At 46.2% G+C, this 10,402-nt stretch overlaps 1 long non-coding RNA gene across 2 annotated transcripts in view; it reads left to right on the top strand.

Annotated features, from left to right (window-relative positions):
- LOC121584491 overlaps window positions 1-7,630 on the top strand; it is a 61,871-nt gene extending 54,241 nt beyond the window's left edge. For both annotated transcript variants that reach the window (XR_006003725.1, XR_006003726.1), the window contains one exon: window positions 7,120-7,630. This is a non-coding gene — a long non-coding RNA (uncharacterized LOC121584491). The remainder of the gene's footprint in view (window positions 1-7,119) is intronic.
- Window positions 7,631-10,402: the final 2,772 nt, after the last annotated feature.

The raw sequence follows: 10,402 nt of genomic DNA, 5'->3' as shown, positions 1-10,402 counted from the left end.
ACACACACACACACACACAAACACACACAAACACACACACACACACACACACACACACACACACACACACACACACACACACACACACACACACACACACACACACACACACACACACACACACACACACACACACACACACACACACACACACACACACACACACACACACAATCATGAGGAGACCTTTCTATTGTTGAAGCACCTTTGGAATAATGATAGAGGAGGAGGATGCAGGGAGGCAAACTGGGAGAGAACTCAGATCAGCTGCCACAAACAGCCAGGCAGGGAGGGAGGGAGGGAGACAAGGAGGGAGGGAGGGAGACAAGGAGGGAGGGAGGGAGACAAGGAGGGAGGGAGACAAGGAGGGAGGGAGGCAGGGAGGGAGGGAGACAAGGAGGGAGGGAGACAAGGAGGGAGGGAGCGAGACAAGGAGGGAGGGAGGGAGACAAGGAGGGAGGGAGAAGGGAGGGAGGGAGGCAGGGAAGGAGGGAGGGAGGCAGGGAAGGAGGGAGGGAGGGAGACAGGGAAGGAAGGAGGGAGGGAGACAAGGAGGGAGGGAGGGAGACAAGGAGGGAGGGAGGCAGGGAAGGAGGGAGGGAGGGAGGCAGGGAAGGAGGGAGGGAGGGAGACAAGGAGGGAGGGAAGGAGGGAGGGAGGCAGGTAAGGAGGGAGGGAGGGAGACATGGAGGGAGGGAAGGAGGGAAGGAAGGAGACAAGGAGGGAGGGAGGCAGGGAAGGAGGGAGGGAGGGAGAGAGACAGGGAGGGCTGGGAGGGAGTGAGGGAGGGAGACAAGGAGGGAGGGAGGGAGGGAGGGAGGGAGGGAGGGAGGCAGGGAAGGAGGGAGGGAGGGAGGCAGGGAGGGCTGGGAGGGAGGAAGGGAGACAAGGAGGGAGACAAGGAGGGAGGGAGGCAGGGAGAGAGAGCAGTGCCCTTGAGGTGCTGTGTGTAAGCAAGGAGGTGTGCCCTTTGATCTCTACTCAGTTCTTCTGTTGGTTTGGGTTTTGTTGTTGGAGGCAAGGAGAGATGTATACCAATTACTTCACACTGGAAGAAGTTAAGCTATACTAAAACTACACTTAATAAAAATATAGTTTACTTAACTAAGTTACTTTGAAAAAGTAGGTTACTACATCCAACCTAATTTGTGAAAAATTATCATATGTAAATCTGAAATGCCATAGACTACAAACTGCAAAAACAGATCACTTTGGGGTCATACATTAACAGAATGTGTAATTTGGCAGGTCTGATGTGGAAAAAGAAAAAAGAAAGAAAATAAAGGAAATAAAGGAAATCCTTGCCTCACCCATATATATTTTAGTTTTTGTGTAGTGCCAGTAGTTAGCTATACCGCTACATGGCAAAACAAGTAATTAACATAATAAGTTGCATGGACTCACTCTGTGTGCAATAATAGTGTTTAACATGATTTTTGAATGACTACCTCATCGCTGTACCCCACACATACAATTATCTGTAAGGTCTCTCAGTCGAGCAGTGAATTTCAAACACAGATTCAACCACAAAGATCAGGGATGATTTCCAAAGCCTCGCAAAGAAGGGCATCTATTGGTAGATGAGTAAAAACATATATATATTTTTAAAACAGACATTGATACCTTTGAGCATGGTGAAGTTATAAATTACACTTTGGATACACCCAGTCACTATAAAGATACAGTCATCCTTCCTAACTCAGTTGGCGGAGAGGAAGGATGTCACCGTGAGGCCAATGGTGACTTTAAAACAGTTACAGAGTGTAATGGATGAAAAGAAAGGATGAAAATAAACGGAATAGAGCTAAGCACAGGCAAAGTCCTAGAGGCAAACCTGGTTCAGTTTGCTTTCCAACAGACACTGGGAGATGAATTCACCTTTCAGCAGGACAATAACCTAAAACACAAGGTCAAATATACACTGGAGTTTCTTACCACGACGACATTGAATTGAGTAGCCTAGTTACAGTTTTGACTTAAATCGGCTTCAAAATCTATGGTAAGACTTGAAAATGGCTGTCTAAATGATCAACAACCAACTTGACAGAGCTTGAAGAATTTAAAAAAGAATCATGTGGAAATATTGTACAATCCAGGTTTGCAAAGCTCTTCGAGACTTACTCAGGAAGATTCACAGCTGTAATCGTTGCCAAAGGTGATTCTAACTCAGGGGTGTGAATACACTCAAATTCATAGACATGTAAATGAGATATTTCTGTAATTAATTTTCAATAAATTTGCAAAAATTATGTAAGATGGGTGAGAAAAAATATAAATTCAATCAATTCTGGCCAAAGAGTTTACACCCAGAGGAGCGTTGCTGCTCATTTGGCGTCCCTTAAAGAGTGTTGACCAATGATTGTAGTATTTTCGCAAGACAAGGGAGCCTAGAAATGGGTTGAAAATTATCGAGATCACTATGGAGTGGCCAGATAGGAACAGTCGGCCAAGTCTAGTCTGAGCTGTCCGGCCGAGCAGTTGGGTGACTGGTCCTAACTGGCCGGCTGGCCGACTGGTCCTATCCTATCTGGCCAGGCGACTTATCCTTTCTGGAATATCTGGCCGGCCGAGTGGTCCTAACTGACTTGTCCTATCTGGCTGACAGGTCCTATCTGACCGGCCGACTGGTCCTAACTGGCCGGCCGGCCGACTGCTCTTTATTTGCCGGCTGGTCGACTGGTCTTATCTGGAGGGCTGGCCAACTGGTCTTATCTGGAGGGCCGGCCGGCCAACTGGTCCTATCTGGCCTACTGGTCCTAACTGGCCAGATAAATAAGAGAAGTTGGCCGGTCCAGATAGCTGGCTGACTGCTCTTATTTGGCCTACTGGTCCTATCTGGCCGATCACCCGGCTGCTCTTATTTGGCCAGCCGGCCAACTTGTCCTATCTTGCTGGCTGAATGGTCCTATCTGGCTGGCCGACTGCTCTTATTTGGAGGGCCGGCCGACTGGTCCTAACTATGAGAAGTCGGCTGGCCGGCCATATAGGAGCAGTCTGCCGGTCCAGATAGCTGGTCCTAACTGGCCGACTGGTCCTAACTGGCTGGCTGGCTGACTGCTCTTATTTGGCCGACCGGCCGGCTGGTCCTATCTGGCCGTCTGGCCGACTGGTCCTATCTGGCCCACTGGTCCAAACTGGCCGGCCGGCTGACTTGTCCGATCTGGCCGACTGGTCCTATCTGGCCGGACGACTGGTCTTATCTGGATGGCCGGCCGTCTTATCCTATCTGTCCGGCCAGCTGGTCCTAACTAGCCAGTCGGCCGACTGGTCTTATCTGGCCTGCCGGCCGGCTGGTCCTATCTGGCAGGCTGGCCGACTGGCCGGCCGGCAGACTGCTCTTATTTGGCCGACTGGGCCTATATGGTTAACTGGCCAACTTGTCCTAATTGGCTGACTGGCCGACTGCTCTTATTTGGCCGGCTGTCTGACTGATCCTATCTAGCCGGCCTACTGATCCTATCTCGCTGGCCGAATGGTCCTATCTGGCCGGCTGGCCGACTGCTCTTATTTGGAGGGCCGGCCAAATAAGAGCAGTCGGCCGGTCCAGATAGCTGGTTCAGATAACTGGCCGGCCGGCCGACTGGTCCTAACTGGTAGACCGGCCGACTGGTCCTAACTGGCTGGCCGGCTGACTTGTCCTATCTGGCCGACTGGTCGTATCTGGCCTGCCGACTGGTCTTATCTGGCCGGCCGACTGGTCCTATCTGTCCAACTGGTTCTATCTCGCCGGCCGGCCGACGTGTCCTATCTGGTCAGCCAACTATCTGGCCATCCGGCCGACTGGTACTATCTCGCCAGCTGTCCAACTGGTTCTATCTGGCCGGCTGACTGGTCCTATCTGGCCGGCCGACTATCTGGAGAGAGAGTGAGAGAGAGAGATGGGATAATTAGGATAGACAGGAGAAATACAGCCTTAGCCCCCCGGCACATAGACAGTCTAGATACTGGGGACTGAGACGGGGGGGTCAGGGGACGATACGCCTGGACAGGGTCAACCAGGCCCCACCCACTTTGTCAAAGCACAGCCCCCACACCACCAGAGGGATATCAACAGACCACAAACTTACTACCCTGAGACAACAAAGATCTTCCCCACCACACGAGCCTGAGGGGGCACAAGACCAGACAGGAAGATAACGTGTCAACCCACTCAAGTCAAGTATAGCAAAAAAAGCCTGGCAATACGTGATGTGGGGTAAGCGAGTGACTCAGATGCGGGGGAAACGACAACCTCTTCCTCAACTCAGCCCCAGTAATAGGGTCAGAGGCAGAGAATCCCAGTGGAGAGAGGGGAGCTGGCTAGGCAGAGACACCTTTGCACCCTTGGGCCAGACTACTGAAGAGATGAGTCTTCAGTAAAGACTTAACTACAGAAAACAGTACCTAGATTTGAATTTAGTTAAACTACCACCAAGCTACTGCAAAATGTAGTTAAAAAACGAGTTGAACTAAATGTAGTTCACTACTCCCCAAAACGGCTTGTAATATACACTGCAGTGCTTACCCTCGTAGACGGTAACGTATCAAGATGATAGAAAACACAATATTCAGCAGTATCTCTGTTAAAACTCCAGTAGCCTCAGCTGCTATGGCAACATTGTACATACTTTCATATAGGGCCCCACAAAAGCTAGGAGAGTCTCTGGTGCTTGTCAGCAGCCTCGATATTTTCAGGAAATGTGATAGCATAATATCTTGTTGGAGGAAGGGAGTGTCGGGTAAGAGGGTGGTGGTGGGGGGTTGTACGAGCGATCTGAACCCAGGTTGGGGTGGGTGTAAGGGGGATCTGATAAGACGTTCCCCAGCTCCGTCGCCTCATCATCGCCCTATGAGAGAATAAGAAGAAGCTGTAACACAGAGACTCTCCCAGGCCTTGTGTCCCCAGCACAAAACCTGGCCGTCTTATCGGCTTCTAAGGATAACATGTAAGACAATACATGTGAGAAGGCTAGGGGAACAATGCGTGGAAAACGCAGTTTGATATGAGGGGGACTCATGTCAGGGGGCATTGTTGTGGCCCTTTGTTGCTGTCGAGTACATTGGGAACTTAGAACTCAGAACCCTCGTTTCATCTGCAGGCCTGGAGTTTGTATGTAGTGAAATGTATGCATAATTTATAGAAAAGTACCATGTTTTTGACAGTAGCTATGTGTGTTTGTTGTGTAGTATTGGTCTTCACAAAGTTTGCTGCTTCAGTGTTTTTAGATATTTTTGTCAGATGTTACTATGGTATACTGAAGTATAATTACAAGCATTCCATAAATGTCAAAGGCTTTTATTGACAGTTACATTAAGTTTATGCAAAGAGTCAATATTTGCAATGTTGACCCTTCTTTTTCAAGACCTCTGCAATCCGCCCTGGCATGCTGTAAATTAACTTCTGGGCCACATACTGACTGATGGCAGTCCATTCTTGCATAATCAATGCTTGGAGTTTGGCAGAATTTGTGGGTTTTTGTTTGTCCACCCGCCTCTTGAGGATTGACCACAAGTTCTCAATGGGATTAAGGTCTGGGGAGTTTCCTGACCATGGATCCAACATTTCGATGTTTTGTTCCCGAGCCACTTAGTTATCACTTTTGCCTTATGGCAAGGTGCTCCATCATCTTGGAAAAGGCATTGTTCATCACCAACCTGTTCTTGGATGGTTGGGAGAAGTTGCTCTCGGAGGATGTGTTGGTACAATTATTTATTCATGGCTGTGTTCTTAGGGAAAATTGTGAGTGAGCCCACTCCCTTGGCTGAGAAGCAACCCCACACATGAATGGTCTCAGGATGCTTTACTGTTGGCATGACACAGGACTGATGGTAGCGCTCACCTTGTCTTCTCCGGACAAGCTTTTTTCCGGATGCCCCAAACAATCGGAAAGGGGATTCATCAGAGAAACTGACTTTACCCCAGTCCAATCCCTGTACCTTTTGCAGAATATCAGTCTGTCCCTGATGTTTTTCCTGGAGAGAAGTGGCTTCCTCGCTGCCCTTCTTGACACCAGGCCATCCTCCAAAAGTATTCGCCTCACTGTGCGTGCAGATGCACTCACACCTGCCTGCTGCCATTCCTGAGCAAGCTCTGCACTGGTGGTGCCCTGATCCCGCAGCTGAATCAACTTTAGGAGACGGTCCTGGCACTTGCTGGACTTTCTTGGGCACCCTGAAGCCTTCTTCACAACAATTGAACCTCTCTCCTTGAAGTTCTTGATGATCCGATAAATGGTTGATTTAGGTGCAATCTTACTAGCAGCAATATCCTTGCCTGTGAAGCCCTTTTTGTGCAAGGCAATCATGACGGCAAGTGTTTCCTTGCAGGTAACCATGGTTAACAGAGGAAGAACAATGATTTCAAGCACCACCCTCCTTTTAAAGCTTCCAGTCTGTTATTTTAACTCAATCAGCATGACAGAGTGATCTCCAGCCTTGTCCTCGTCAACACTCTCACCTGTGTTAACGAGAGATTCACTGACATGATGTCAGCTGGTCCTTTTATGGCAGGGCTGAAATGCAGTGGAAATGTTTTTGGGGGATTATGTTCATTTTCATGGCAAAGAGGGAAATTCATCTGATCACTCTTAATAACATTCTGGAGTATATGCAAATTGCCATCATAAAAACTGAGGCAGCAGACTTTGTGAAAATTAATATTTGTGTCATTCTCAAAACTTTTGACCACGACTGTACTTGCTAAATATATGTTTGGTTGAACAGTCAGTTTGAAACACAATATAAACTGTATTGTAACAGTCGGTTTGAAACATAATATAAACTGTATTGTAACAGTCGGTTTGAAACACAATATCAACTGTATTGTAACAGTCGGTTAGAAACACAATATAAACTGTATTGTAACAGTCGGTTTGAAACACAATATAAACTGTATTGTAACAGTCGGTTTGAAACACAATATAAACTGTATTGTAACAGTCGGTTTGAAACACAATATAAACTGTATTGTAACAGTCGGTTTGAAACACAATATAAACTGTATTGTAACAGTCGGTTTGAAACACAATATAAACTGTATTGTAACAGTCGGTTTGAAACACAATAGTTGAACATGTACAGCATGATCATTTGGACAGAGATGATGTTGTTGAACTAATAGTCTGTGCTTGTCTCTTCCAGATGGAGCATCTATCCACTGTTGTCTCTAGTGGAGAGGGAGACATGGACTTCCATCACCACCTGAACATCAACATGCACAACCGTCAAGATACAGTTTGCTGAGAAGACAGATACAGAACACTACTATTTATAATCAGCATGTATACATCTGTTCAAGACCCACAGAAACCACCAAATATGCACTAACTTCCTTTGAATCAAGTCAGTTTTTTGTATCATTGTGATTTAAATCTGTAAGTTGTAAAACTGTTTACCATTTGTCTACTCACTGTGATGTAAAAGTACAACATTATTTATTCTGAATTGTAAAAGTCTGTATTACTCTATTGGATTTGGATTGAACCTGTCCTTAGAATACAGCATAAACATCTGAAGGGAACCCGCAGTGCACATTATAGTTATCTGAAATTGACTGAATTTATAGAAAAAGTAAACATCAAAGGGAATATTTTTGTACTTTCTCAAATCACTGTATTTTCTCAATGAACAGAATAAAGTATATTCAAGAATATCTGAGCTTTTTGGGGAAGTATTCATTTTCCCCACATGATTTACAGTATGTCTACAGTAGGCCTACTGTTTATACCTTTGACATGATTATATCCTCTTTGGGATCAAAGTAGAACGGTTGATGATCAAAATAAAACAATATGGCTGACATGGCTGTAGCTGTTCCTGATGGACCCTGACAATGCTGAGAATGAAACATACAGTTTGCATACAGTGCAAATAAACTATATACATGTTACATTTACCTTGTCAATGTGTTACCATCGGTCAAATTAGATACAATTGTAAAATCTAAAATGGAAAAGATACCAGCTATGCTCACTACCTGAAGCACCTTGACAACCAGGTCAAGCTTTGTAGCCTTATACACATTTTGTGTTTGTGTTTGCTAGCAGAATGCATCTTCAACTTTTCTCCTTCTCTGTCACGTTTGCCTTAATTTTGTTGTTTTGTTCTACATGAAGAAGGTTCAAAGTTTTCATTCCCACTTCCTGTTACCTGCCTGTCTCCTTCCTTCTCCTGACAAACAGTATCTCTCTTCACCTGGCTCCCAACCCCCACTTCCTCTGTTACCCGCCTGTCTCCTTCCTTCTCCTGACAAACAGTATCTCTCCTCACCTTTCTCCCAACCCCCACTTCCTCTGTTACCCGCCTGTCTCCTTCCTTCTCCTGACAAACAGTATCTCTCCTCACCTTTCTCCCAACCCCAACTTCCTCTGTTACCTGCCTGTCTCACTTCTTCTCCTGACAAAATGTTTCTCTCCTCACCTTTCTCCCTCCCCTCTGTCTCACTCATCATATCTCCTTCTCCTCTACTCTCTCTACTTTTTCTCTCTCCTTACCAATCCCACTAAACATTTCCCTCTCTCTCTCTCTCCCCCTCTCTCTCTCTCTCTCTCTCTCTCTCTCTCTCTCTCTCTCTCTCTCTCTCTCTCTCTCTCTCTCTCTCTCTCTCTCTCTCTCTCTCTCTCTCTCTCTCTCTCTCTCTCTCTCTCTCTCTCCCTCCCTCCCTCCCTCTCTCCCTCTTATTCTTTCTCCTTTGTCACCCTCTCCCCATTTTCATTTCCCTTACCAACACTTCCTCTCTTTCTCTTTCTCTCTCCCTCCTTCCCCTCTTTTCACTCTTTCTCAGATGTCAGATCAGAGTCTAGTCTTCCGTTCGCCCTGTCATCACATTTTTCACACAGCACCATCCCTTAATTGGGCCTGTATCATCACATTGTGTAGAGTACCTGGATGCTGCAGAAGATGAAAGATGGCCTCGCTCTTTTCCTTACACACACACACACACACACACACACACACACACACACACACACACACACACACACACATTTATGCACACACATTTATGGACACACAACAGTGCATGCCAGTCTTGAGATGAGGAGAGACTGTCTGCATCACTTCTTCTTTTTATAAGAAACATTAATGTGTTGAAAATCCCAAATTGTTTGCATAGTCAACTTACACACAGCTCTGACACACACACTTACCCCACCAGACATGCCACCAGGGGTCTTTTCACAGTCCGCAAATCCAGAACAAATTCAAGAAAGTGTACAGTATTATATAGAGCCATTATTGCATGGAACTCCGTTCCATCTCATTTTGCTCAAATAAACAGCAAACCTGGTTTCAAAAAACAGATAAAGCAACACCTCACGGCACAACGCCTCTCCCCTATTTGACCTAGATAGTTTTTGTGTATGTATTGATATGTAGGCTACGTGTGCCTTTAAAAAAAAATTATGTAGTTCTGTCCTTGAGCTGCTCTTGTCTATTAATGTTCTGCATCATGTTTCATGTTTTGTGTGGACCCCAGGAAGAGTAGCTGCTCCTTTGGGAATCCTAATAAAATACCAAATACCAATACCAACCATGCTAAAGGGGACCTGGCATAAGCTATCGTCAGCCCCCACCCCACTCACACACACACACACACACACACACACACACACACACACACACACACACACACACACACACACACACACACACACACACACACACACACACACACACACACACAAACACACATACCTGGAGTGGTCAGATGCACTTAATAGGGGAGATATGGGGTCTTTGTGTGATACCCTGAACACTGTAACACCTTCAGTATTGACATAAAGTGCAGTTGGTGTGATTGTAAGAGCACGACAGGTGAGTGAGGAATCTGAATTTGTCCAATATCATTTGTTTAATCTTTCACTGGTTCTGTGATGAGACATAGGATGCTCTGCAAGCCAGTGTCATACTCAAACACTCTTCTCAGCTCAGGATCGTAAAGATTGTGACTATTTTTGTTCACATGATTATTCTATATTGGCAGTTTTTTTGTGTGTGTACAGATATGAGACATTCACACTCTGAGATGCACTCTCTACCGAGTTCCAAACTGCCTCTGCAATGTCAGCACAAGAACTGCTAGTCGGGAGATTCATGAAATGGGTTTCCATGGGTGAGCAGCCGCACACAAGCCTAAGATCACCATGCGCAATGCCAAGCATCGACTGGAGTGGTGTAAAGTTCGACGCCATTGGTTCTCTGGAGTGATGAATCACGTTTCACCATCTGGCAGTCCAACAGACTAATCTGGGTTTGGCGGATGCCAGGAGAACGCTACCTGCCCCAATGCATAGTGCCAACTGTAAAGTTTGGTGGAGGAGGAATAATGGTCTGGGGCTGTTTTTCATGGTTTGGGCTAGGCCCCTTAGTTCCAGTGAAGAGAAATCTTAAAACTACAGTATACAATGACATTCTAGACAATTCT

The sequence above is a fragment of the Coregonus clupeaformis genome, chromosome 16, assembly GCF_020615455.1.
Source record: "Coregonus clupeaformis isolate EN_2021a chromosome 16, ASM2061545v1, whole genome shotgun sequence".
NCBI lineage: Eukaryota > Metazoa > Chordata > Actinopteri > Salmoniformes > Salmonidae > Coregonus > Coregonus clupeaformis.
This window is presented reverse-complemented; position numbering and strand designations above follow the sequence as displayed.